Raw genomic sequence first — 27,808 nt, forward strand, 5'->3', positions numbered from 1 at the left:
GCCCAATTTATTCTTAGATGAAACTTCTGCCGACTAGTGTAAGCATCTACGTTAAATAAAAATCGCCTGATTGCTCCTTTGAACAATTTTGGATGTGTACTAGCGACAGACAGAATCTTTCGTAACAAGGGTTGAAAGGATTTTGCTATCGACTCCACAGATTAATTGGTTGTAGACTAACCTTTGGCATCGATAGCAGCACGGAGGCTATTATGAACAGCTGTTACCAGAATCGAATAACATTTCCTCTGAATAGTTTTCCGTTTCTCCTACAAACATTTGCAAATGCTGGAAATTGCTTCGTACAGCTTCTATGAAGATGAAAATTAAGAATTTTCAACGCAATTGTGGTTATTTAATAATCATATGGTGATTCTGTGTCCCATTGTGTGAAAGATAGGAATTCAATTATTATGAAACTAAGAACATTCTGCAATAAATAAATGCACAGGGATTAAAAAAAATCATCCAATTTCCATCTCATCTGCCCACATGTTAGGCTTAAGCCTGTCAAACTCAAGTAAATTGATCTGAAAGAAACTTAATTAATACGCTGATAAGGTAATTTAATCATATCTTCATAGTATGCTATATCTGTCAACTGCGTGTATTCTCTGTCCTATTTGCCGGTTTTGTGGTCCCTCAGCCAGATTACATCGTCGACTGAGTTACGGAGACATAAATTCCAAAACCTTTGCTACCTGCTTATCCGATTTGATGAAATCCTAGCTGATTATATCTTCCATATCCTTATTTTGGGCTAAGGAATTCTTGTTAGTAACCTGGAAATTCGGACACTGAGAAGATTGCACCGATTCCCTGGATTGCTTGCTTATTTACGGCTTTTAGCGTTTTGCGGGAGAATATGCCTTAAAGCACTCGACGGTTTTATGTATGCAATAGGAAGGAAGGAAGTTCTGTGAAGCTTGTATCGCTAGGAGAGATAATCATACACTTCATTGATTACATTTTGGAAAACAGTTTATGTAACGCATCCGTTATTGATCTACCATGTTTGATCTCGCAGATATAACAGAGGTTAGACTCACACTAATTAGGCAAGTTAGACTGCACTGAAGAAATGATGGGTTTTTCCCCCCTTTTTTTAAAAAATTTAGAATGACTGTAATAAAAATTTTACGGAATCGAAGGTTTATTTTTAAGTGAAAAATTAAAAATCTCTGCTTTCAAAGGATTCTATACTTTGCGAGAAAAGTCGTGAACGAGTTTATCATTTAAAGGGAGTCATGCAAACCTAAAATCATAAATTATCTTTAATCGATGTCGCTTTGTGATGTCGACTAAACTAACTCTTCACTTCACTAGTTGATCGCCAAACTGCCAAACAGCAGTCTTCTCTCACGTAATATTTGAAGGCGACTACTTACATTTCAAAGTCAATAATACCTGATTAACATAATTAAAAGAAGACATCGTGCTGTGTGCAGAATCAAGAGAAGTGGCAGCTAAACTGGAAAGGTAAAGGAAAGTACTGGAACGGTACTTTCCTCCTCCAGTACAGTGACTTTAGATACTTAGGTTCAGAAATGAAAGCGGGTGGTGAGGCTGAGAAGGAAGTGGGATGCAGGATAGAGGAACTGGAGAGAGAGAGATGGCTGGAGTGCTATGCGATAAGAGGGTGCCGATCAATCTAAAAGGCAAAATCTACAGGACAGTATGAGACCAGCTATGACGTATGCTATGGAAACTGTGGCCCTCAGGAAAACTAACATCAGCAGGATTGAGGTAGCGGAGACGAGAATACTTAGGTGGATGTGCGGTGTGACCAGAAAGGATCGTCTGAGAAATGACTATGTAAGGGGAACGGTGAAAGTTACGAACTTAGGAGCAAAGATACAGGAGGCAAGGTTGAGATGGTTTGGTCATGTGATGAGGAGGGAGGAAGAGTATGTGGGAAGAAAGGTCATGAAGATGGATGTGCATGGGAGGAGGAAGCGCGGTCGGCCAAAGAAGAGATGGAGGGAGATAGTGGAGGAGGACTCGAGGAGGAAGAACTTGGATGTGGCTACAGCCCAAGTGAGGAGGTTGTGAAGGAGACTCACTACAAACAGCGACCCTACTTAAGTGGGAAAAGCTGCAGAAGAAGAACAAGAAGAAGAAAATAACTTACCATAGTTGCTAATTTAAACTTTTTCTCTCAAGGATCTTCCAGTATAAGTTTTTATAAAAGAAACGTATACGCGTACAACAGGGAAGAGAGCTACTATTTTATATAAACTTAAATATTGCAAGCTTTCTGCTGTTTTTTCACCTCTGCCAATTAACAACGCTCCGTAAAACTTTTTTTAAAGTTTGAGTTGTTTACATTAGTGCATAAACATATACAATAGAAAAATATCACAACCAGTGTCGCTGTTATGATCATTCAATACCAGTGTGTATAGTATCTGGGATTATGACAATGATGGCCAGAAAGATGTTTTTTTTTTGTTTTTTTGTAGAACAACACTTCCGTTCATACCGACCAAAAGTTTTTTCATCAACTACTTGTCGACGACGAATCCTGAGCGCTACGTTTCAGTAACTAAAACATGTCATCGACCACTCAACGTCATAGCAATGATCAAGCAATTTCTTTTTATTATATAATATTTCTACGACGTCCCAGAACTCATTGCGAGAGGCAACTCTAAATAAACACAATTTAATCTCTGCATTACACTATCTATTACCAAGTACTGTGCACAATATTTTTCTCTGTTAACTGCGTGTATTATCTGGCCGGTCTGCCTGTTTTGCGGGAGAGACTGGCTACTCACCTTCAACTGAAAAATTCCATGAGAATCGAACTCAGGTCTTTTTCATTCGAAGGGCACATGTCTCGTCAATGACGTTGTATTGCTCTGCAGTCACAGCTCCTACTCGAACCATTCCGATAACAACAAATAATATCAGCCATGAAATGCGATACACTTTAAAAACAATGTTGGATTTTCTAATCGTGACTACAGAATATCGAATTGGTAGTGTTTCACGCAGTATTTTGTAGTTGTGGCTTGCCGATAAACAGACTTGTATCCATTTGTTATGTCTAGTTAGCCTCAACTATTGGTATGAGGGCGCACTAGCCAAGTTTTCACAATTAATTACTTCACAATCTGTATCTTCAGGAACCATGTGTATGGAAATCATTTCACCGGTGGCATTCATGTAAGCTGAAGGCCCCTAAAGTTGTCATTGTATTCATTAATACCCACATATATATATAGTACTTAATTTCTGTGTTCAAAGTTAATGGGGTAAAAATTATTTCGCACAACAGGCATTTTGAAATAAACTATTATCACCCATTATCATTTACGTTAGCATATTTGAATTATGCATTACGCTTTCGTCAGAACGGCACTATTTTCGTCCTCGGGATGAATATTGCTCAATAACTGTCAGCAATATAATATTAAAAACTTGAGGAATCTGCATTTTTCCTCCCCGTAGTGGTATGCACACTAACTGCCTACCAGATCGCTATTTTTAACTTGCTGATAAACAACTTTTAACAAAACAAAGAAGTGCAAAAGCAATACTGAAAATCAATTTTTTCAAAACATTTGATTTTTGATCTTTGTCAACCAGAATGATCTTTGTGATTTATTTCATAATAAATAAAAAGACTGACTTCGTTGAGTATTGTAAGTATGATCCATCTAGGATTCAACTATTCCAAACTTTTCCTTCAGAGCTAGAGTGTATCTCGTCTCTCTTGTAGAAGAATTTCTCTAATCGATAACACTAACTCATAAATGCGATGATAATTCGCTAATCAGTACTTTCTCCAATCTGGATAATTTCTCGAAAATTCTCCAATTGCTACATACATACATACCAACACGTCAAGCCAACCAAGCAAAATAACGTAAATCCCGATTTTTTTTTTTATTTCAGTGAAGCTTTTTTTTTAAATATTTTCACGCGAATTAGCATTAAATATTCCCATTGCATTTCAATCATAAAATATTCATTTTTTTGTTAGTTCATAAATGTGTTGAAATCATGGTCTAAGCCAGTGATTTTCCATCTTTTTCATAATATGGCACACCTAGACTAATTATTAAAATTCTGCGGCACACTAAAATATATATTCTTTTAATTTTGTGACGATCTGGCAAAAAAATAGGCATAATTTTGATTGATTTACACACACATGATAAATAAATGCACAAATTACGACATTATTTCTTTCAATTAATTTGTTTTCACAAATCTCGCGCACACCAATGTGCCGCGGCACAGGTTGAAAATCGCTGGCCTAAGCCTATGCGACATATTATGTTCTTTTCGAATAGCATTGAGTTGCTACGTCATGATACAATTCAAAATGGACGCAAAGAACCTTTACGATCACTTTTTTCAACTGAAGATGGTTAGCTGGTGTTTCATATGGTAGTGGAATGGTTTTTGATCTGGATCTCTGGAGATTACATTCCACAAAACAAGCAAACCGGCAAGGAAATACCCACGTTTAACAAATATAATATATTGACATCATAGCCGTAGAGGCTTCAGTCGCAATTCCAACTAGTCCACTACATACTGTGGAAGCGCCAGACACTAAATAATTGGTTTATCTTTATGATGCAACTCTTCAATTCAGAGCTGCGTGTAGTAGCAATAATTCTATTTTGTTGCTGTGCATGTTCATAACGCTTCTAGCTTCTGTAATGGCGTATCTTTTTGTTTCATTTAACTAAAGAATATACTTGTTCTCAACCCCAAATTTGCTTAAAAATGGTTTTAAATAGGTTGAATCATCTTAAATTAATTCATCACGATTGGTTTTTGATTTACCAGCCTATCCCTAATTAAATAAATAGGAGTAATTCATAAATTAACATTGGTTTGAACTGCAATATTACATATCACATTATTAGTTAACGCTCAAAATAAGCCGAGGAACATTCTTTTGCAGAAATAATCCAAAACAGCGATTGGATAAATTGCTGTTGTCCAATGCTGATATTGTTACGCTAAGGAATCTCGGACTAGTCAACCTGACATCGAGCAGTTTCTTTGGGTAGTGTTTATCTTTAGTGAGATTCTGAGGAGGAAAAAACACCGTTTTATAGACCTTATTGATAAATTCGGTCACGCAAAATTATATATAGCATCAATAAATATTATTCAGACATTCTTGTAGATGATGTTTTAATTTGGACATGCGTATACTAGAAGTTGATTATCAAAATTTTGTAAAACTGCATACCTTTATGGGATGTTTTGCTGTTACATTAGAAATAAGCTAACAAAACATAGGCTAATGTCGTTCTTCCTTCTTGTTAGCAGAATTAGGCATTTATAACAGTATGGAGCGCCATCTGTTTCACTTGTCAATTAATTAATGTACGTTAATTAATGTGGATACTTGACACGTCTGTATAAAGCAATCAAGTGATATTTCATTTGTACTGGTTATTTAATATTATAGTTTTTCTTTCACCATTTGATGCAGAGAAACTGTTCTTACACCCTATCTATGGAAATATCTCCAGTTTTTTTTTTTTTTTTTAATTCTTCATTTATTATAGTCTCTTGGATTCGTATCAGAAATACCAAGGAGCCTTGATTGTTTGAGTAAGTTTATTTTAGACTGGCGGGGGGGGGCATTTAAAATGATCACCTATCTCCTTCATTTCTGTGTATTCTATAAAGTTAGACATAATCAGTGAATCCCTTTATAATGGTAGATAGGCGTGTATGCATTTCGAGCGTGCCAGTGAAGTTCTTGAAGAACCAAAGATTAGAGTTAAATTGCAAAACTGAATTCAGGAGAAAAGGAATCTTTATAGAGGACAATCCGGTTTCAAAGGGAATCTAGTTACATTTTATAATAGGGTACAAACTGTATTGGACAGAAGACGTGCATGTCACCGCCTAGATTTTGCAAATACGTTTGATGGAATATAACATGTCAAGTTGAGGGAAATTGAGGATGGAAAAAAGATTGGTATTTGTGCAGAATAGCTGTGTATACGTCATACCATTTATTTCTTATCTTCCTAGAAGGAGAAGAAGTAAATGGTATGATAAATGGTAAATGGTATGTGACCACTGTTAATTTATAAATATGATATGCTTCAGGATTTTTCAGTAGATATTCAGTTATTTGACGATGACGGTAAAATAGAGATAGAGAGAATTTTAGATGTTTTGCTACAAAGGATTTGATGAGGATAGTGTTGTGTGGATATCAATTAAACGCTGCTAAGTATAAGGTTTGGCTTGACATTTGGTTGGAAAACGTTCAATACAGTGTTTATCTTGATAAAATGACGCTCTCGGAGGTGGGAGAGCCAAGGAATTTGGGAATAATAGGGAACAGAGAGAGTCGAATTTCATAAAATACATTACAAAAAAAGTTGTGAGGACCACTTCGATGATTGCTGCCATTATGAGTACATTGATGAAGCAGGTGACAGTGCTGTTATACAAGACAGATGTAAGGAACATATTGTACAGGAAGATAAATTATCATAGAACAAGAGATGTATAAGGTGATAGTGGGAATGAAGAGTAGATTTTTTGCGTGGGAGTGACGAGTGGGATGCGTTGCCACTATAGGCAGAGATTTGTAATGTGGTGAATTGTAGTTACTAAATGTAAGGGCCGTCGGGATGATCATCGCGACTCCGTGAAGGCCTAGAATAATACTAATTATATCATTTGCTGAAAAAACCTCAAATAATCAGTAATCACGATTTTATGAAACGTTTATATCGGTTTAGAGATACCACATGAAGAAAAGAAAACATCAAACTTTGGAGGAATTACTGTGTCAGAAATAAATACATAATATGATTCTGAAAGAGTAATCAGAAATTTTGAAAAGGAAACTGAAAGTACGCTTTAAATAATAAAAATAAAAATTGTATTTTGGATTTCTTTAATTTGATACTTTCCCACTAAACACTGAAAGTGTCCGAAAGCCAAAATTATCTGAAGTTTAAACTTTTATTAAGGACACATCTTCTCTTACTTAAATACTCCTTGCTATAAACAGTTGTGTATTACAACAAAGGAATTTGGCTTCTATCAGTTAAATTAATGTCATGACACGGCTATTCATCCTTTATTTTATTACAAGAAGGAAAATAAGGAGTTGCCAGTTCAAAAAGAACAAAGGATTAGAAGTAGTGATTAAATGTAGCGATATGAGAGCGAAAAATTAAGATAGCAGTAACTGGGAAGAACTTTCTTATTCTATCTTGTATGGAGTTACTTTGGCCACTTTTCCTTGCTTTGAAAGAATAAAAAAAGTGGAGGGGAGTTCGCTGTTTTAAAGATCTGCAGTTAACGACGAAATATTAGAATTATATGTGCAATTTTGTATTGTTTATGAAGTATTTGTGCAACAGAAAGTGTCAGTAGAGACTCAGTCGTTTTAGAAATGGAATTTCCGACAGAATTAGCCTTCTGTGAACTAAATTATAGCAAATTATCGGTAGTGCATTTACTATTGAAAGGTTTCGCAAACACTTATAATGTATATTGTACAACCACTGTAAAGAAGGCAGCATCAGAGAGACTTAAAATATTAAATGGCAGGAGTCAACGCTCCTTCAAATAGCCTGGTTACCTTATTTCCTCATCAGATTCGAGAAAATATGTTTGGAGATGTGAAACACTACAAGTCATTTCCAGTAGAAATTTGCAGGCCATGAATTTCACCAAAAGCTGCAGCATACAAACCTTTAATTCATTGTCGATTGGCATCAATCTGGACCATGGAACAGTGGTAACAGATTCTGTACAACGATGAAGTTTAGAGATAACAGGTTTTCGATATATATAGAATTGCTCCTCGAAGCATGGATTGATGCATGAAATGATGACTTCTAAGACATACCTGTTGTTCTGGGTGATTATACGCATCCTACATTGGGATACTTTATTGTCGGTGTAAACCTTTATCCTTTCCAACGGCAATACCCAAATCCAAAGCAGTAACCGTAAACATTGGTTTTAAGAAGAAGACAGAAACCTTATAATAGCTCGTACATATTCTGAGTTCCTTAATTCTGGTAGATAGAATTAAGACAAGACCAAACCGCTTTTTTAGTCATCAACTTACTGCTTTAAAGGAGGACTTGAGGAGGCACAGCCAAAAAATGATGACTGGTTTGTTTATGTGCAGGTATCCCATGCAGGGCCGTACTTATACACAAGCGTACGAGGCTTTAGCTGGGGGTCTGAAAAATCGGGGCCAAATTAAGGGCTCCAAATAATGAAGGAGCGGTCCTGTAGCACCCTAGCGTCTCGGGCTCCGCCAATGTCGGGAAAAGTGTACGTACAGTCCTGGTCCTTTGACTTATTAGAACAGTGTATGCCTATATATGTAAAATTAAACTTTTTTCTTTACGTAAGGAAGTCCTGCTAATTTCTAAATATTTGAGTTTTTTCACTATAACAGAATATATAACCATGAGCATGATATAACCATGTGCATGATGTTATTAATAAAACGCACGATAGACGTTCTGTTAAATAAAGCTTTCTTAAAAATGTGGAAAGAGCATCTGCGACCCTATCACTTCTTCTAGCACAAGGCGTTACTCTCAAAACCCGGTTAGGTGCGGGAGTGACCATATGGTGTCTACGGAAGTCAAATGTGAATTTTGTTTTAAAAATTAAATATAAAGCAAGATTCTTTAATTATAATAAGTGTTTTTGACATTTTAATATTATGCTTATTGTTTACGATATTTAATCCAAAGCTTTTAAGTTCGGGGACAACTAGTCACTAAACTGATTATAGCGTTCAGTGATTGAGATTGAAATTTGGAAGTAAAGAATGGATGTAATGAGAATGTCAGAATCTATTGCAAAGTGATTGTTGTTTGGAGGAATCACATTTTTGATTATACGAAAACTGATCTGAAACTAAAGTAAGCAATAAAATCTTCTGCGTTTATTTATATATAAGGAGAGGAGAATGTTTCTGGAGTTTAGAAAATAATTTACATATATTACTATTCTCCTTATCTCTGGATCGTGCCGAATAATATTTGATTTGGCCTTCTTTTTTTGTGTTGTCGCTCTTCCTCGTTCATTTGCTCTTTCTCTGAACTGCCTAAAGAAACACTTGTTCCTGATTTAATAGACTCACGTTCCGATCAAACGACAATCGTTCTGTGTGCTTTTTCTTATGCTTATTACAGTGCAGCTCATTTCTAACATACTTTCCTTCTTCCACCTTCCCAGACATCCACAAAAACGACAATTCCTTCTATATATTGTGGATGCTATTACAAATGAACTTGAAGAGCGACAACAGAAAAGAGAAGGACAAATCAAAGAATATTATTAAAATAGTAAAATCACAACCATTATTTACATTAAGATACTTGAAGACCTGCAGACGATTTCGTATAGATTAAAACTAAGAAAAATATCTGTTTTAAATATCCTTTTTAAATACCACTTTGCCTGGTGATGTCCATATACGTTGTATAATAGCAGTGGAGATGCTATTATAAAAGTCAGTTCTTCCTGACATCCAACTTAACATTGGTTTGATTAGATTCCATTCCATTTTGTTGCTTATGAGGGTAACCACTGTAAAACTTTTCTACCACCATATTTCAGTATTTTAGGCTGAGCCTATCTACTCCTTCAAGTTTATGGTAGCCTTTTCCACCTAAATCATCGCCGTGAATTGATTGTCTTCCTCCCAGATATTTTCTGCCACTGTTCTATCGATATTTACATCATTTAATAATTTTTTAACGTAATTAATCAGGTCTCGCCAGTTTTAATATCACCCTTATGATCTTTGCTTCCTTATAGCACACTTTCTTGTAATTCTAAGTTATCTTATCCTACAAAACATTTTTCACTTATATTTATTTTCTGTATTTTTTTTTCTAAAATTTTCCGATGATTTTTTTACTCTACGTTTTAGATTTTATTCACAATTTTCTATATTCTCCAAGAACATATGCTGACTTACTATCCAGGAACTGTTCACATAGTTCTTTTTATGAAGTTTAACTTCCTGCGTCTCTTCCAACCTTTCAAAAATCCCTTTCCGGACATTCCGTGCTAATCCGAAAGTCGTTAGTGCTAATTATCACAACATGTTCACTTTTACACTTACCGTCTCTCTTTCACTCTTCTGTTCTTCAGAATTCTCTTGACAAATCTAATCTACTTTTATCTTTCACACGTCGAATCATTATATCGCCAGTCAAATTTCTTCACGATTCTGATTTACTCTTTTTTTCTATCACACTCTCGCTTGTCCAGAGATGCAGCATATATATACTCACTGATCATCAAAAGAAATAATCAAGTATGATTACTTATTTTTAAAAAAATCTGCCGTCAATTAATCGTCGGTCAGTTTCCTATATAAATTAATGTTACAATTTTTTAAAAAAAATATTTAAAATATATTGTAAAATAGCTAAAATATGATTTAAAAAATTATATAAATTCCACTCATGCATGGTTGTTATCCTATTACAGTGATGAAAATAATCTGCTACCTAGAAAAAAAAAATCACTAAACATCCATGCTCAGCTGAGAGCCGAACCCCCAGCCTTTTTGTTGGAGGGCAGATACAAGAGCTAAGTCGTCTAGTACGTGAAGCTCATATTTGAGAAGCAGGTCAGAAAATGGCGCGTTCGTTCAATACTGTTCCAGCGATAGTCGAGGATCAAAGAGTTTGTGATTTTGAAAAGCTTCAAATTAACATTAATTCTCGAATTCATATTCCCATAGCCAATTCATTTTTTTATACTTTTTATGTTGATATTTAACTGAAGAGAATGTAGAGGGAAGATTTTATTCCCATTCGTTTAATTAGCTTATAAAGTAAAGTGATCTTTCCGAATACCACACAATTCATTTTCCAAAATCTTCGAAATAGCTTTCACCATCATGGCTAAGTAGCATAACTAACTAAATAACTACATTTTTATTAGGATTATAATTCTTATTCTTAGTAAATTGTTATTATAAATTTAGTTACTAGACGTTTAATGAAGACATGCCCGTTAAACATAGTATAATGTTTTAAGTAATAACGACTTCAACATGTAAGAGACAACGAAATAGAATTATTCATTTCTCCTATATAATTCACTCAGTATGTCATGAGCTTTATTCAGGAAGAAGGTAGAAGTGGTCAAAACATTAAATTCTGAATACAAGAATGAGTCCTACAGTATGCATATAATATAGCGTGTCTGTCACAGTACAGTAGGAGGAAACACTATTTATACTCATTTTATATTATGTATGACTCGTTCTTGTATTCAGAATTTAAATGTTATTACCAGTTATTCTACCTTCTCCCTAAATGAGCTCATGATATACTGAGCGAAATATATTGGAGCTTTCTCTATTTAGTTTTCTTTTACGTGTGTGAAGCCGTTTATTTAAAACCTTCGATATAAATTTACAATTCTCAACAATTTTTATGACGATCCCATTCTTGAAAGAGAGCAAAAGCTAGAGCTCATTAACCAGGAACTAATGTTTAATGCCCAAACATAGAATAAGTTTTCCTATTTCAGGCCATTGAGAGTTATCTTACATGGAGTGATGAACGTTATCTGCTATCTAATGATATTCATAAACATCCATGCTAGTGGGATGTTGAGAAACAAACATAAAATGTAAAAACGAAGTGTTTCTTCAGTCTCTTTGTGAACTTGCCTGTTCTTTTTCCACACTGATGTCCTAAGCGACGTTACGTCCAAGAAATTTTATATTCCAGACAACTAAGAAATATATGATTTTCCATATAGTGATTTCGACGGACTTCATTGCAAACTCTATGATCACAGATTAGTTGCAAGCACTAAAATATTTTTTAAAATCTTTTAGTGCTGAATTTCTGTGAGTTGCACAGATGTTCATTTCTTTTACTGAGAAATCCAATTTAATTTTATCTTTAATATTAAGACATTTATGAAATAATGGTAAGATTGAATGGTTCTTAGATCATTCAGCAATGTATATCTTCAGCTTTTTAAACCTGTAATGGGTAGACAAAACGGGTGTTTTTCCTGTCAATTTAATTTGCAATTTTACACCACTGTTTCTCATGGAGACTACTGAAACTAGTTATCTTCCATTTTTCGCTTCTGTTCTATTCTTATTCCACTTTTCCATATGACTGGAATGGAATGGAACCATTCTGGAAAACGAAAAATTTCTGCTTATACTTTTACTCACCCTTATACCGAGAAAAGCGGTTTATTTTATATCGAGGACGAATCCATTTTATATCTATTATATTTCTAGGAAGAATTTATTAGTTTTTCATATCTGTGATTTTTTTATATAATAAAATCTTGTAACCAGAGATGGGGACAGCGATGATCTTATGTCTAATTCACGCTATTCGATGTAGATTTACTATTTTTATGCAGATAGGGTACAGATAGTTCAATCTTATTTTTGTGGAAAACTATATCCTATCAGCTGTTGTGCTTTCTATGACGGCTACACAAAAATACACTTGAACATGATATGCAACAATTAACAAATAGTAACTTGCACAAATGTCAAACATATGTTGCACTATTTCAAGAAGGTAGAATGGATACACATATAGTTTATGCGTGATGGATCGTTTACTTTGATAATTGTAAAATGCTCACCTAGGAATCTCCATATTCGTGAAACAAGTCGAAATTGCCATTCACTAAAGGATGTTAGTTAATCTATAATACATAAATATTAGTACTGGAGATAGACTGGAGAAAAACATACATTCCCCACACTACTCAGAACTGCCATCCCCCTAACTAAACTAAACCCTTGTTCTCCAAAAGATGTGCCAAGGCTGTACAAATGAAAAATCAGGCATACCACAACTGGCTCAAATCAAGAACCCCATCCTCCTTCAATGTCTGTACTGAAGCCCGAAACAGATGCAGGAAAATTATCAATGCTTCTAAAACAGAATTTGAACGAGCAAAAAGCAGGAAGCTTGCAGCCTGTCCAAATGGCAGCCATGCGTTTTGATCTCTTGACAAGGCTGTAACATTTGCCCTACACTATTCCCACCTCTATCATACCCAGATCTCAATTGCAACATCACCCATAGAAAAAGCTAACCTCCTGGCTTCACACTTTGCCTCCATTGCACACATAACTGACAACGGCAAATGCCTTCCAGTCATCCCAACTGCCCAACATACAATGCCCCCTGTATCATTTTTCCAAAAAGATATCATAAACCTGTTGTCTAAATTAGACACAAAAAAGTCTCCTGGCCCTGAAGGCATTCCTCCAATTGTCCTGAAGGTCTGTTCACCAGAACTGACTCCTATCCTATGCCATGTGTACACACTCTCTTACTCCATTGGTATATATCCCAAAGCCTGGAAACTGGCCTACATTCCACCCATTTCTAAAAAGGGTGATAAATCACTGCCATCTAACTAACGCCCTATCTCACTCACTCATTTCAGTCCTATCTAAAGTGATGGAGAAAACCACCAACTTTCAACTGCTAATCTACCTTGAAGGTACCCGGCTATTAAGCGACCACCAGTACGGATTCCGTCGAAGCCGATCAACAAGAGATCTACTCTTATACATTACCCATCGCTGGACAAATTCCATGGAGAAATTCGGCGAATCCCAAGTAGTTGCACTTGATATCTCTAAAGCCTTTGACCGAGTCTGGCACAAAGGCTTACTAAGCAAACTCCCATCATTTGAACTGTCTCAGGACTTCTGCAGATGGATTGCCAGCTTCCTGTCTGGACTCACACTATGTGTGATGGTAGACAGCTCCCTATCCTCTCACCATCCAACTAATGCTGGGATCCCACAAGGTTCAGTTCTCTCACCAACCTTCTTCCTTCTATATATCAATGACCTATTTCAGTTGCCCTCTAACTCAATACACAGTTTTGAAGATGACAGCACATTACACTCCTCCCTTTCATGACAAACCCTCCTCTACACAACTCACCTCAGCCCACAGAACATCAACCACCACTGCCCTTAATTCTGACCTCCAAGCCATCCTCCAATGGGTCTCAGATAACCTCGTCAACTTCAACGCTAGTAAAACCCATTTCTGTCTTATCTCTCACAAAAAAGAACCATTTTCCCCAGCATTGTTTTTGATAACACCCAAATTCCCAGACAAGATGAGATTTCTCTTCTCGGAATTACCCTGACATCAAGCCTCTCCTGGCATAAACACATCATAACCATTGCATCCTCAGCTTCCAAAAAACTAGGTTTTCTCTTTCGCTCAAGACGCTATTTCACCTCTAAACAGCTGTTAACCTTATACAAATAACAAATCCGCCAGCTACCGAATACTGCTCTCACATTTGGAGTGGGGCTCCTAAACGCTCCCTCAAAATGCTTGACTCAATACAGAGGACAGCAATTAGACTAATAAATGACCCATCTCTCACCAACTCGCTCCCCTCACTTTCACACAGAGGCTTGACCTCTGCAATTTGTATATTCTATAAATATTTCCATGGGAAATGCTCATCTGAAACAACATCAATAATTCCCCCACTCTGTGCTAAGCCCATTGGAATACGTACATCTGCCGCCCAACATCCTTTCATAGTACACATTGAAACCCACAGAACAAAATTCTTTTCCTCCTCCTCCTTCATCCCTGCTACTGCGGTACTGTGGAACAGTATTCCTCCTGACGTATTTCCCAAGGGATACAACATACAGGCTTTTAAATCAAATGTAAGCAAGTTTCTCCTTTCCCATCCCACCACCCATATACGGTACTAACGTACTATAGGTTGACAAGCCAACCTCTCGTATACGGACCCAACATAAAAAAAAAAGACTAAGTGTTAAATGATCAGGAAACCATATTCTATAGACCAAACATGGAATTTTTTAAAGCCACTTCATGCTTCCAATAGCCGGTGTAATGGTATCACACCAAGTAATAAAATTCATGTACCAAATGAAGACATTCACATGACATCCATGCACACCAAGGGAAAGCAGGTACGCTAACCACTCGGCCATCGAGACAAACCGCATTCAAATTAATCCGTTAATCTACTTGATATTGAATTTTTTAGTAGTGATATTGATATATAATAGACAATGATGATGATAATGTACGCTGAATAGTAATAACGAGGAGTTGTTGATTTTCAGTTCAAAAAGAGAACTATCTAGGCATCTTTGTAATGATGTACATGTGTATAACGTATACATTTCACTTGCTAGTGTGTTTGGTCTGAGTGGGTAATATCAATGATTTTTCACCAACAGACTATGTCCCATATTGCAAATACTGTATCTTTAGTTGTTAGATGAATTTCATCACCTGATGTGAGACCCGTATCCTGATTACTTGATACTTAAAGTGGCTTGAATCTGTATCGCAAGTGGGCTAACAATAAGCCTTTCCACTGTACTAATACCCAATGTTTACAGACTTTCAAAGAATAGATTTACATTAAACCTTAATTTGACTGGCAGCACTAGACAACAAAGTATACTTTAACTAACCGGTTATAAGCTAACCGGTTTTGAGCGGTTGAGGATAAGAAAAATTCTCTGAGCTAATTCATCCTTATTTGAAAGAAAAAAAATCTGCTAGCAATTTATGATTCACATCTAAATTTTTCCTATCAAGATTGGCTTCCTATTTCATCTTTCTTGAAATGGTAAGTGGGAAATAACCCTTCTGCCGTTCATCCAACGATTACGTTTAAACTACATGGCACCTGCTTTCAGAAATAAAATTTTCCGGCAAGAGTAACACCGATTAGGGGATGTTTTAATTCTTAATGCATAGAATATGGGAAAGAATATAGAACAGAAAGATAAAAACGATCTTACTGGAGAGATTTTGACAAATGATTTTATGATGTTTGTCATCTCCAGTTTAATGGCATTTCCCAAATGATAAATAAACGTAAATTTTATACTACAATATGCTTATTTAATCTTAAATCGAAACTACAATTTGTGGAATCTACCTATAAGGCTTCACAATGCACCCAACATTTTACAATATAAATATTTATTGACTTATAAACCTAACATCAGTTATGAGCTACTCTGAAGCAAAGAAGTTTGTGTTGTTTCGAAAAATATTCTAAAAGAATGAAATTCCCACATTTTTCTCTTACGTTTGTTTCCTGTGCATTAAAACTAAAATCCTTTGATCCGGATGTTCTTTTCATAGCACTTCACCTTTTCGCACTATGAATACATGATGAGGAAATTTATGATAGTTTTGTCATCTCCAATTTAATGATAAACTGGAGATAAAGCTATATAAACCTTCACTTGTTCGTATTATGAATATATGATGAGGAAACTCATGGAAGTTTTGTTCATCTTCAGTTTAATGATAAGAGCCTGCTTGATGCGGGCGGGGATGGGCAATAGAAATTAAGAACATACTGTGGACAAGTGACGAGACACGTTAGTTGGATGTTTCCAAATACTTATTAGATAAGAATCTGTACTATCACAGGAACTTCTGTAGTATCATTCAAAGCTAGGTCCTTTCTCTTGTGGAAAGACCTAATTTCGAATCCTATGATAGTATAAAACGAATACTATATCTTTAACTCACTTTATGTTACGGATATAGTAAAACCTGAAAACCAGCCAAAGAACACACGAAATGTATGGACAGATTAAAATCATCTTTTAGTCTTATTAATTTAGCATAATATAAATAACTAATCATATCCTAAATAGTAGGTTACAAGAAGAATTCTGTGTACGAATAGGCAGAAATTATCCTGTGAACTTAATATGCCAACTCTTTTGAATTCAGATACAATTATATGAAGTCAAAGCTAGAATGCTTAAAAAAGATAGAATCATTATATGAATACTGATATAAACCGAATGATAAAAAAATTGAAATAACACCGAAAATGCACACTCTACTTTGGCAGAACCTAAACTACCTATAGTTATGCCGTTAAACGACCTGTAGAAAAATCAATCGACGATGTTAGTAGCATGATAACGGTCTTTGCAAGTGCTATTATAATCTTATCGTAGGGAGTATTCTAGTTCGTTTTTCACTTATCCTGAAAAGGAACTAGTAATTTAGGAGTTATACACGCAATACTTGTTCATCATCACGTGCAAAATGCGTCATACGTCACGTTTATCGCTGAATATACCTCCTGTTCGCTTTCACTGTCATGATGATAAACAGATGGTCTCGTGTAACTAGTCTACCATTGAAAGCGACTCATACATGGATCACTTTAGAAAGAACTAACGACAATGATAGCGCACTGGTAGTCAGCCACCCATAAGATATGTCTGTAATTTGTAAGAAATATTTTGCAGTGAACCTGACGGAAGAATGTACTCCATAACCCAGAAAATATATTAACGTAAAAACGGGAAAATATACTGTACCGAATCACGACTTCATTAGTGGTAGTAATAACTAGTCGAACTACGGACCAAACATGATTTTTATGCCACATTGTCTACAAAAATTATCTATAATCATCTAAATATCTAAATCATGTAATAATTCATATTAAATGAATGGCTTCCTTTTCTATTCTTACCATAAGACTCGGTGATCCAATCCAGTTCAAACCAAATCTAATGCGTCTCACAAATTGCATCAATAATCTCCCAAGTTTCATCAAAAATTAGATGAGTCAGAAAGGGTAGAGAGAGAGAGAGAGAGAGAGAGAGAGAGAGAGAGAGAGAGAGAGAGAGAGAGAGAGAGAGAGAGAGAGAAAGCTTGTCGTGGTATCGAATGGCAAAGGGATCTTAACAGGCGTCTGCTTTATTTGAACGCTCTCCTAAATGTAACTTGCTATTAGGGTATTTACACAGCACAGACAGACTTATTTTTAATCCTATAGATTATTACTTGTACTTATCGTGCCTCCGTGATACAGTTGGATGAACAGCATGTGGCCCTTGTTTGGACACGTCTGATTTTGAGTTCTTTCTGGGACGGAAGAAAGATTTATGGACTTTTCAGCTGAAGGTGAGTTACCCGGTTTCATAAGACAGTGGAAGGGTATCCTTTTAGAAACTTCGATTTTTAATCCTATAAAACAAACATTACCTCGAGAACACACGCAGTTATCAGAATGGAATATACGTGTTTCATAATTCTTTCGCGTGAACCTGAATAACATTGGTATTGATCAGATTTCCGGTCTGTATTTAAACGAAGAGAATATGATCCAGTCCAATTTACCATCTAAACCAGGGGTTCTCAACCTTTTCCAGTGGCGTATCACTATATTTAATTCAAGATATTAGATTTACCAGTAAGGCAGTGGCTCACGTACCACCAGTAGTACGCGTACCATAGGTTGAGAATCCCAGATTTAAACGATCATTCTTGTATATAATGCAAATGAAGATTACTTGTTCGTTTATATAGTTTCTTTCCAAACATTGATTTATGAAAGGAACTATATTTTAAACTAAGTTATATTTTAATATTCTATATTTTAATGAAACTAAGTTATATTTTAAGCGAACAACATTCTGCAGTATTTTCATACTATAAATGGCCACATTTTTGTCTTCGCTACATTTTTTTTTTTTTTTTTATTTTCGCTGCTGAAGATTTTCTTTCGAATATCCTAACATGTATGCCATTTTAGGAAATAACCACTATTGGCTCAAGAACATCAAGCAATAAATATAACATGCAAAAGAATTATTTTATTGGATGGGTTTCAAGTCAGGAGAAATGTAACATGGATTGTCCGGTATTTTTCCATGATATATTTATTCGTTCAAGCATTCTCTAATATTTACCATATAAATCGAAAAGATGAATTTATCTTTTCATGTATTCAGCTGTAGCCTGCAAGATCTTTCTTACAGATTGTGCATGCAATCTTAAGATATAAGTTATACATTTATGTATAGAAAAGAGATGTCTCTTGGGACTAAGAACGTAATCCTCCTCATATATCATAAACACAACATGCTATATATTATAAATAAAATGCATTGTATAAATTTTGCTTTGAAGCTCAAGTTTGCAAGACTATTTTTATTTCCAATCGGATGAAATAAGAATAGAGAGGAAATATGTTTCATGGATCACACATTTTTTATCCAGATATTATTAGAAAGTGAATAAAGTGGAAATAATTAGTGTAATTGGTTTATATCGGAACGGTTCATTATTGACTACAAAGTTATTAATTTTATCTGCGTAAAAGAGCAAGGACACTATTATTTCTAACAGCGGAAAGGAGCTATCGATCGTTTATGCTCAAACGGTTGCAGGTATACTTTGCTGACGCTAGTAAGACGAAACAGGAAAAAATCAATTGATAAAAAAAAAAAACGAATTCCTTGGTGAAGTGACAATACTGACCTTCACTGCAGTTTTATGACGGCTAAACATTCTAATACTGTGCATTGGAATATCGAATAGTGTTTTGCGGATGGAATGGAGTTTAGGAAGTCTTGTTCTTTAAGAACCTTCTCTTTGATCTCAATGAAGAGATTTTTTTTTCACTAGGGAGTTATTAATTTAATTATTGAATGTTCTTCGTTTTTTAAAATACTAGATGAGCACTTAAAAATGCTCCTCTCGCGACAATGACAGGTCACAAGCTTTGAATACGTCGGAATTAAATGTGGTACTAGGATAAGATAAGATGTACAAATTGTACGTTGCGATCCCGAGATATAAATGGTATGAAGGAATCGGGATTCTTGTATGTCACCACTTTCTTATATTGTTATGTCTTAGTGTACGGGTAAGGCTAATGGATGGAGTTGAATGAATGTTTTGTAGTTTGGACGTACTGTTAATTGGGGATATGTGGAAGCTGAGCGTGACACTCACAAGCATTTCAGAACTTTCATGTGTTTTAGTAATAGAGAGAGAGAGAGAGAGAGAGAGAGAGAGAGAGAGAGAGAGAGAGAGAGAGAGAGAGAGAGAGAGAGAGAGAGAGAGAGAGAGAGATCGTACTGGTCTTTTTCAGCTGTTCCAAAACCAAGTTCTGAATGTTCATTGTTAATTGCATCACTACTAAACTATTATACTAAAGATTTGTAAATCCCGATTGGGAAAACCTCCGGTTTCTTTGTGCTGTGATATAATTAAAAACATCTGGTTTAATTAAAAATATGTGTAGCGAAGCATATCGTAATGTACTAATTTCATTTATGACCATTATTTTCTTTTATGTATGAATTATAATAAATATAATTCGTCCCCAAAAGTTATGCTATATTTAAATTTAATAATGTGAAATGATTTTCCTGATAATGCCTTCAGAATTTAACGCGTCTATCAGGAATACTTGAATTAAATATCTAGCATCTTTTACATCTTGTCGATTGAAATAACGCTTTGTCTTTATTAGTATTGAATATGTTGTATTAGTCATCATTTTCACAAGATAACGATGACTAATTACATGACGCGAAGTATACAGGTATTATGTATATTACACAACATGGATGTAGTGTTCAGAGTATTCCATATTACTTAATCAAAGATAAACGTTTGAAATGTGCTTATCATGTTCAGAAGCACAATATATATACCCACCCACCATGCAAATATGTATTAGATTTTGATCAGTTACGAAGGTCTCTTTGAATTTGTGAAAAAAAAAGTATGCCTTTTTTTAAATATAAAATTCATATAATATTCATATAATATTTGAAATTTATATAAAATTCACATAGGCTCTATCATTTTTACCTAAAGAAAAAAAATACGACGTTAATTCAGTCTACTTATTTTCTTACAACAATTCTCTAAATAGTTTAAATTTACCAGATAATTAACCTTTTAGTAAATGCTGTAAAGCAATACGGCATTTTGTTGACGAAAGGCTTTTGAAATGTGGCTTTGTGGAAATGGCATTTACTTCCATAGCACTAGATCGCACGGAGACTTTATACGTACGATTTTAATGTCGGCTAAAGGAACTTTTTTTTTTTCTTCTAAGCCTTCCTTCGAAAACTTCCCGAGTTTGTCGATCTATGATATAGGGTTTCCCTCCTAAAATTAAAAAAATGACCGTAGAAGTCACGTAATATATACTTGTTAAGGTTTAGAGCCACTATATGGAGGCACTTGTATGCCTTAATCCCTCCCACGAAAGCTTCAATTCATTGATAGTTCGAAGTCAATCAGTGACGACTAAAGGATGGAAATTGGCTGCTAGGCAATCTTCATAATATTATTACGGCTAAAGGAACTTCGCATACTTCCTTTTGGAATAAATACCTTTTATTCCCAAAGATTTATAAATACTCAGGAAGTAACTAAATAAATAAACTATTTATTTATTAAGTTAGTTCCTTAGTTCTGTTCTGTTTTTCGCAATGGTGGGAACAAAGTAACTGCTATTAGGAAATGAATATCGCTTAATAGTAAAACTTGACATAATGCTATAATTTTCTCTTAAAAATAAAAATAAAAAATAAAAATAAGTTCGCTTTGGTTATAATGATTGAAAGTTTTGGCCTGGCTCATTAAAATAACCTTATGGTTATTTAAGTTTAAAATACAGATTTTTTTACTGCCATTGTTTTATTTAGAAGTACTATAAATAATAAATTTGTCATGTGCTTGAGGCAAAGTAGAATAAAATGTTATTTTTTTCTGAAGAGCAATGTGCAGTGTAGCAGAAAACCATTTGGGTAAAACTAATGTTAAGTGATTAAAAGACAGACGCGATTGCCCGCTGAGACACTTGGTATTCTACCGGTAAAGTATTAAAACTCGTCCAGTACACGTAAAATCAGTCAAGCCGTTTGGCCGAATGAATAGACTTAATGAAGTTTTACCGCTTTTGTTCAACTCAAGGTGGAATGATGAAGTACTAGGAGTGTGGTATATTGCGAATAGTTAGAATTCTTCGCCTTTATTTAGTGTCTTCAATTCTGACGTGATTGTCTACACATGGCATTTATAATCTTGCGCGGATAACAATAGCGCAAGAATCAACTGGGGTTAGGTTAACTTGACTCAACAGATTTCATTTGCTTGTATAATTGTACTATAATATGAAGTATTATTTCTTGACTTTATTTCTTTTGCAATGACCAGCTGGGGCAGTAATTTGCTCTTTGATGTTTTTTTTTTTTTTGCAAAGTGTAATGCGGTTTATTAATGTTCTCCTCCTCAATATGTTCTAGACCACGTGCCTGTTTCTGCTTTATTATTAAATGTTTGATCCATTCCATTCTCATCGGAACTGGAGAGAGGAAATATAATTCCGTTTAAACAGTTCTTATCTTCGCTTCCTATTTTCAAATGCAACTTTTACTCACAACTGTTTTACCAGTCCTAAATTATTCCTTTGCGTCACGGTTTCTAAGCACTGTTTTCGACAGGCGAATTTCTTCCTTTCACAAAATGATAAAATCGGCGCTGCTCAGATGTTAAAACATGTAATTCTCTCCATAGTCAAAACCATATTCTATCTTATCATATATATACGCGGGTATGAACTGAATGGATCAAAGGACGAGTTTTCTTTATTGCGGTTCTGAATTTATGGCAGAACCAACTAAGGCTATGAAGCCATTGTATTGCCTGTTTTTCCGGAGGGGAAAACCTTGCTTCGTATAAAACCGGCTAACTCGTCTTCGGTTGAAAAGTTGAAAAGCATCGATGCTAATTGAAGTGCGAAGATGCTGTTAAAGGGCGGGAGGTACAATGCAACTGAACTTATCAATAAGTTGTTTTAATAACTTCACTAGTAATGGATGTCTAAAGTATGTCATTATATTAGTCTGATATGGAATTACTAGTTACAAAATGTGTGCGAAAATTGTCATTTCAGCCGCATAGTTCAGACAATGCTACGGTTGTGTCTCTATTTATTCTGTTATGCTAATTGAAATAACAGTTCACTGCAGCTTTCCTTCATGTAATGGCGAAGTCACTTTTCATTGTGTAGAGGAAGACTCTGCAAAAGCAGTTATGACACTTTGACGGTAGCTTTCAAACGCCTTCACCGACATAGCTTTATCATAGGATAATACTTCCACTCCTCCGACTTTATGCAAATCATAACGCTCAACTTCGGAAGTATTACTATCCTACACAACTCTTATCTGAATCCAAGCGCTTTTAATTTTCTAAAGAAGTTCCAGACTAGTGTTTCCTAGTCTTATCATGCAATGCTCCCACCCAACTTAATTTTGAAAAATTGACCATGAAACACAGCTGAACATTAATAAGACATGGGTTGTTGCTCACGTTGCACTTTAACAGATACTAAATTCAAATAACATGTTTACACGTTTCGCCGACAAAGCTTTTTAGCAGGACACTTAAAGACGTACATATTGGTTAAAAAAAACAAAGAATTGATTTGGACACATATAGTTCTTTACGTTTTATAAACAGCTGTTTCCACATATATCACAATCATGTATCATGTAGCTTGATTGAAGTTCAGTAAATAGCGCGCACGCAAACACAAACATGCACACACACACACGCGCGCGCGCCGTAAAGATTTTATATTTCATACTCTTTTAAAGAATATTCAAACAACGTGTATGGTTTAAAACTTTGCCGGGATCATAGCCGGATTCAAGGCTGAATCCGGCTATGATCAGAACGCCGGTAATCTTGGCGTGCCCGATGCACATCTTCGGAATGGCACCCTTAAAATTAGACACTGTTTATAAGAAAAAATAAAATAAAAATGACACTGAATGGCATCCATACTCCTAGGCTCCTGACGCCCTGGCTTACCTAGCTAATTGCCTCAAGTCGGCCTTGATAGCTTCTTACAATTATGTATTAAATAATTTTATTTATTTTTCTATTTTATAATGAAGTTATTTCAGTTTGGTTTATATTTGTTTCAAATAAATTATTTTTAAACTTTGCTATATATATATATATATATATATATATATTGTGTGTGTGTGTGTGTGTGTGTGTGTGTGTGTGTGTGTGTGTGTGTGTGTGTGTGTGTGTGTGTGTGTGTGTGTGTGTGTGTGTGTTTTATTTACAGGAGAGAAAAAAAAATCCCTGCCGCCCACGTACCTGACTATGATTCACTTTCAATTGTTCTAAAATCCCTTCTAGCAGTACTTCCGTTCTAAACGGGATTCGGACCTACCTAAATCATCAGCACAACACAATAATGCTCTCCAGTAGAAAGTTCCTCGGAACATCCTAACTTTATCACGTCTGGACTGATTTTCTGCTCTAGAGTATTTTTCCAAGATGGAAGGAGTTTTTTTTACAGTATCTTAATAAAATTATTTAATTTAATTTTTTTTTTTTTTGATTCTCTGTGCTCGAGTCATTTTATTAAGGTGGCTGGAGATGACAGTAATATGCGAACTGTGTAAACATCGTTTTCCTTTGTGTTTCTTACTATAACTATTAAGTTTTAATTGTGCAAGAAGAGATTTAGTACTGCTTGTTTTATTTTATTTTGTAGCATCAGTGGTACATAATGGCTCACTGTTCTTTTAATTTTTATCTTTTATGTTGGATTTTAGGTAAAGATATTGTACTGTGTTAGACTTCCGATTCAGGCCATTGTAAGTAGTGTGTTTAAATCATTGCATCTAAGAAAGGTAGTTATCCGATATTTTTCTACCTCTGTAGCTAACTTAATCTTTTTGTTTGTTTTCAGAATATAACAATACCTAATTCTTCAGTATTGTGGCCAGATTATTGTGATATCGGTTACGTAACTACCAGCTGACAGATAACGAATGGATGCTACGTGTTTACCTATACACTAGGCGCATATTCTTGTAAAGCCTAAATTTTATACAGATATTTTACGTCGTACAACTTCCCTACGTATCCCTTAGGTATTTGACACAGCAAAGCACACGTCATTTACGAAGCACTATATCAGACTGCTGTAGTTCCCATCTGGCTTCGCCTAATTTCGCCACTTGTTAGTGCAATATACTTGACAAACTATAAACAACTTCCATCATCATCCATATTCCCCTCGAATTTCTAAATTCAAACTCTGATTCTCGGTATTAATGATTTATGATGATGTTTCTGTTACTTTTTGCTTCATCTATCTCAATAATAAACGAGAATAAAAATTGTCGAAAACGAAACAACAAAAACGCGCATTTCCTGTATCAGTCATGATGTCGCATATTATTATACCCTTTGAATATAACATACATTGAAGGCATTATTGTTTTGCCTAATGTTTTTCCTCTTGAAATCAAAATTCCATTAAATTTTATTTAGACAGAGATAAATTGTTATTTCGAGGTCTTTTACCAATAACAATTGCTGAAGTGAAATCAGAACCGAGATAACTGGACAAATTGTAGTCGAAATCCAGCATATCAAAATTCATAAAATTTTATCTAATTAGAATGAAGTTATTGCTTTTTATCATTTCGAAACATTTCGATCATTTTTGTAAAATTTTCCAATATTGAATTTTAAGCAAATTATAATGTAAATTTAATTATAAGCTTCTTTAATCGATTAAGTTATTCGAAGTTTAATTTATCTATTTGCATTTACTCTTTTTTCTTTTCTTAGTTATATAAGAATTATTTCTCTTTTCTTTGCCAAACTATGTGCGAATTGTTAAGCTAAGCCTAATTTGTTCTGTTCGATATCTTTAATGCCTACTAGTATTTTAACATTCCAAACGCATAACGCTGTATCTTGCAATTTGTGAATTGGATCCAAAAATGTTTCTTTTGTGTTTCCGTTGGTTGAATTTGCCCTTCGGCAGCTTGTTTTTGTAATGCGTAAATTTATATTTCTTTTCGTTATAAGATTTTTCTCTGGAGACGGTTTTGTAGCATTCCATGCGTCTTGGCTTTATCTCCTAGAATCACAAAGATAACTTTGCTGTGATTCAGCAATATCATGTAAATTCAAATCTTTCCAAACAGCATTAAATCTCCACACCACTGCTTTATTTTGCCAACCGTCTCGCCGCTGTTTAACCATAAAGAACGTGACATGAAATAAAAGGGAACAAAAAGAAAGAAATTTAGTATTAGCCATTAAAAACAGAAATGCTTATCCAATTTTGTGACATTATGTTATGGGACGAAAGATGCGGCATTAGAAAGATGCATTTTATGACTTGACTAAAATATAATTGAAGAAAACATAGATTAATTCCTTAAGAAAACGGAGTAATAATAACAGACTGAAAAAAAAAGTGAGAAAAGTGTTAGAAAAGTTTTGAGATTATTCATATACAGCGCATTTTAATAGCGTCATTTTTTTATCACAATCACACAGCGTCATATTTTAGGTTTCCAGTATTTGTGACCTTACGAAATATTTTCAAACCATTTCTTTTCTTTCATACGGGCCAATTGCGTGGTTAAAATGTTGCAAAATATTACAAAATAAAACATAACAAGTAATAACTTGTCTGCTTCGATGGAATCTTATGCAATTTGATATTTCGAATATCCACTAAAGTTCGGTTACTTCGATTTTACATCAATTTAATCTTCTTTTTTTTTTTTTTTTGGCAAAATTTGATAAACCGATTCGAATAAGAATAATATTTTCATTCTAGCAGGATAAAAATCGGAAAATTCTCAGAATTTTTACCAAAATTTATCGACTCAGGTCAATTTGATTCTTATCTAACAGTTTTAGTACCAAAAAATAGACAAGACATTATTATAATGTACAGTACATAGGTCAAAAAACAGCTTTGAAAGCGGCATCACTATTCAAGAGAATTAAGCTCTTTGTGTCACTGCTACTCTGCAAATCACAATCGTCATGCAGTGGAGTGGCATTGTTTTGAAACGTGTACCCTTCAAATTGCCATTAAATCCTAATCCTAGACTGTTCAGCAGAGCAATCAAATTGATCTGACTGATGCACTCCATTCTTTAGTGAAATGATGCTCCTTACTTTCCGCTGTGCTATCTTTATAAATACTTCACAGTCGAGTTCCAGCTTTCTTCCTAACTACTTATTCATAGACTTTTGTGTTTTACGGTTCTCGGTTACAGTTATTATGATAAAATGTATAAAAAAGGTATATGAAATACCCTTTTGTATAAAAAAAGATAATACAATCTGAATTTTAATTTATGTAGTACACGCACAAGGATAAATAAACAAAGAAAACTTATTGAGTCTAGCAAGGTAAAATACGCTTCTAATATCATTTTAACGTAATCTCTTGCTTTTCTCAATACCTGTGAAAGTTGTCTCCGAACTTTTTTAATGCTTTCAGAACATTTTTGGTTATTTCTACAGCCAACTATATACTGCTTCTTCGTCGTCATTACGTGAAAAATATTTTTAAGAGGATCAGAAATGTGATATTGACTTATGACAAATCCTGGACGTGTAGTGTAAGGTTTGGAATAATTTCACATTTTTAGTCCTTCAGTTGCTTTGATAGTTCACCAACTGAATTTCCATGATGTAACAGATCTTTTCGACTGTATTTTTTATTTTATTTTTATTATTTGTATTTTTACTTTTTGTGTTTTTTGCTGATAGCAGGTGCCAACGTCCCTTTTGAACCATCCTACCCTTCCTACACTTTTAACTACACCGTCCTTACATTCTCCTGTAAATCTCAAGGAATTTAAACTTATTTTGAGCACAAAACATCAGACGAAAATATGTTTATTGTCTGATGTTTTGTGATAATATGTTTATCGTCAGTGTCATCGGATATATTTGGTTGGACTGCACACGAAGCACGACAAATGCCGGCATTTAGGAAGATGTATTTGGGCTGGTTAGATGTATTGCGCTCAAATTTCCTCCCCTTTTTGATTTGCACTTGTATATATAATTCTTCTTCTTCTTAAGTATTCTGCAATTGAGCAGGTTCTTCTCTTAGTAGCAAAATCTTTCCTTCCATTCTCTTC

The 27,808-nt window shown here is 34.7% G+C and overlaps 1 protein-coding gene across 1 annotated transcript in view; it reads left to right on the forward strand.

Moving 5' to 3' along the window:
- LOC150095920 (syntaxin-binding protein 5-like) overlaps positions 1-27,808 on the forward strand; it is a 549,764-nt gene that overhangs the window by 1,266 nt on the left and 520,690 nt on the right. The window lies entirely within an intron of this gene.

This window comes from Typopeltis vanoorti, chromosome 19, assembly GCF_054136105.1.
Source record: "Typopeltis vanoorti isolate ZY-2024b chromosome 19, IOZ_Tvanoo_1.0, whole genome shotgun sequence".
Classification (NCBI taxonomy): Eukaryota; Metazoa; Arthropoda; class Arachnida; order Uropygi; family Thelyphonidae; genus Typopeltis; species Typopeltis vanoorti.